Source organism: Oryzias melastigma, linkage group LG15 (assembly GCF_002922805.2).
Source record: "Oryzias melastigma strain HK-1 linkage group LG15, ASM292280v2, whole genome shotgun sequence".
Taxonomy (NCBI): domain Eukaryota; kingdom Metazoa; phylum Chordata; class Actinopteri; order Beloniformes; family Adrianichthyidae; genus Oryzias; species Oryzias melastigma.
This window is the reverse complement of record NC_050526.1, coordinates 17,572,619-17,575,991: the sequence shown is the minus strand read 5'-3', so window position 1 is coordinate 17,575,991 and position 3,373 is coordinate 17,572,619.

Below are 3,373 nucleotides of genomic sequence, written 5' to 3'. Positions count from 1 at the left end.
TATAATATGGAGTGATTTTTGTGCCACCATGTTGCAAAAAAGAAGTCACAGTTGTGATATTAAAATGTCAAACGAAATATAAAAACTTAGGGAATAAAAATTCACAATTTCAAATGAAAAATATTAAATATTAGTTTTCAAAAAATATTTTTGGCATTTTTGCAAATGTTGTTTGGAGATTCTCAGCCATAAATTCAGAAATCTGACTAAATAAAAATGAATCACCGCTAAAGGAAAGTATGAATTATTCTTAAAATGATTAAAATATATTTTTCTCACACATTCTCAGCCATAGAGACAAAATTGAGGGTAAAAGAGTCTGTTTATGGAGCTAAATTGGGGCCAATATTATTTGAAACCCAAATTAATCAATTTAAAAAATATATTGTTGTTGGGCTAAAAGAAAAAAAAAATAAAATATCCAAAACTTTTTGCTATTCTAAAATAAACTTAGATATTTTTACCTTTAAATGTTCTGTTTTTTTATGTTTCAATACTCAAGATTTCAATTTTAAAACTTTTTGTTCTGTTTCAAATCTTTTTTTCTCCTTTTAACTGTTTGTTTTTGTTTTGTTTTTTTTCATTTTCGAATCTGAAAGTTTCAGTTTCAACACTTTTTGCCCTGTTGGGGCGGGGCTAACACGAAGGACTAATCAAAATTGATGAGGGTGGTGACTTCAGTCCTGTTGCATTCGCTGGCTTGTATATTTGCGGTCATAAATGGCTGTGTGATGGGTCGTCTTTATCAACCCTGCAGAACATTTGATATAACTGGACAGTGGAGCAGCAGTATTACACAAGGCTCACAATAATTTACTGGGGTTCAAATCCTTCTGTTGCAGGATTTAACTGCTGACAACAATGCTGCCACTAACAACGGCTGTGTAATATTTTAAAAAGTAACAAAAAAACGTTTTTCTGCCTAATGAGATGTATTTTTAAAAAATAAAACATTGACATCATGTTAAAATGTGTGGATCAAACCTGAGACAGCAGGTAAAAACCATGTCTTTTACTGAACGTTCATGTCAATATGTTTGTATCTTACACTAATATTGTTGTGAGCAAAAAATAACTGAATCACAGCATCATAATCCATACTCAATATTTCATTTAAAAATTATATTATATAAAAAAAATGATTGTGGATTTCATCAAAAGGCTTAGAAAAAATGAAAACTTCTGTCAATTCTTTGGTCTTTATCCCTCCGGGGTGAAGATGTGGCGCCTGCAGGTTCAGTCCAGAGTCACCGTCCAGATGTTCACCTGTTAAAGTGACTGAACAAAGGAGCCGCTTCATTCACATACGACAGTTTTGAATCTGCGCTTGAACAACTGCAGCTCACTTAATGGAATGTCACAGAATGGAGAAGAACGACCAAAAATAGGAGAACTCAAATGTCACGCTCATTTTCTGACATCAGCCGATTTAACATTTCATCGTTAATGGTGAAGATGCATCAACAGATGTCTCCCATAACAACCTCCTCTCAACGTGAGCCATAAAACTAGAGCTCCATAAACAACATTAGAAAATTCTCCTATTTTCTTTTCAAAAGTCACAAATTTAACTTCTCTTTATGGAGCCGTCGCTCTGCATTTATAGGAGGTTTGAATAGTGAACTGTTGTTATTGTTCTCTTAAAAGTTAATAGACAGAATTATCAAACGGGACACGAGTTTTGTCGTCACACACCTGGACACTTCAGTTTTACCCTCAGGGAGATCGAGGCTTTTGATCCATCTCCTTCAGCTACTCATTCTGGGTTTTACTTGTTGATATGTTAATATAAGTGGAGCTGCAACCATCATTATTGCGTTTGACACTCTGTCTCTAAACCACTGAGTTGTAATCTAACTTATATGCTACACATGTGACACATAAATAACACTTCCTGTTTGACCCAACGTAACTCTTTGAAGGTTCACTCAACATGACTCGGCTGATTCTGATGCGGATTAAGTTGCTGATTTGCACTGATTGCTTAAGTCCTCCACTGCTGACAGCTGATGTAGATCTAGCTTCTTTTCTTTGAAATCAATCTTGGGGTTCCCCAAGGTCCAATTTTAGGCCCACTACTTTTTCATTTATATATGCTGCCACCTGGGTACATCATCAGGAGGCGTGGCGTTTGTTTTCACTGCTATGCTGATGACACACAACTCGACATTGCCGTCTCCTGCCGAGTTACCCTAAAGTTGGACTTGTCCTTTTTTGGTCGTTGCATCAAACCAGTCATATTTATGAGCAATAGAGGGGGAATTCTTTACATATAAATAATATAAAATAAATATTATGTAAGTGATAATTCCCAAACTAAGTGTACATTATCAGAAATTAACACACTTTGCGGAAGCAAGTCAGGCATCTACAACGTGCGTCCATTATTGATAATGCAGACTTGGTTGGTCATTATCATGCTTCTACTATGGTCACTTACCAAAGAAATAAATAGTTATTCCCTTTTTAATACTTTATTGTTATTATTGGGTTCAGACCCCTTTTTAACACAAAGCGTACTATTTGACAGGGGGTGTGGTGTATTAGTACGGAAACATGACCTGAGCCGACCTCGACTGCAGTGGCAAAGGAAAGTGATACACTGGTATACACTGATCATCACAAAAGGTTAAATAAAACGTCAATCCAGAGAGATAAGTCATCTCCTACCGCCTGTATTTGTCCAGATGATACAAAAAAGTTTGTTTTAAAGAAGCCAGTCCAATGATGTCGAACAATTTGAGTTATTTGACCAAATCTAACATGAATACACTTTCACTTTATCTTATCACGGCTTTTTTTTATTCTCCTTGTTTACTGTCCCTATATAATATAATATAATATAATATTGGGCCTTTCCTCGTAGTGAGGAATTATAGTATTGTTCAGTTTTTCTTGTTATTTTTTTATGTCATGTGAATTTTCAAGCCCCTCAGGGGATAAATGAATTGAATTAACTCATTCTTAGGTGTGCATCATCACTGTGGTTATCAGTATTTAATCAGCAGCCAATCAGAATCAAGTATTTGAGGCTTAAAACGTATTGGGCTTCCGGTTCCACATCCTAGAATTTTTTTGTTAATGTGGCTAAAATGTTAATGTAAGACAAGATTTCCAACAAAAATAAACAAAAATATGTTTCATGATCTTGTGTATACTTGGGCCTGAAATGTCATCTTAATATTGCTGTCCTTAATCATATAAAATAAATTGTTGATTTGCACTTTGTGACCTACAGAACTCAAACAGTCAAACCTGTTTAGACACCTTTGGAGGATTAAAGGGCGAATGCTCCTCAGACGATCATGAAGCTTTCTTTGACCTTTTCTTTATTTCCCATCGTTGTAAATGAAAAATAAAAATACGAACAATC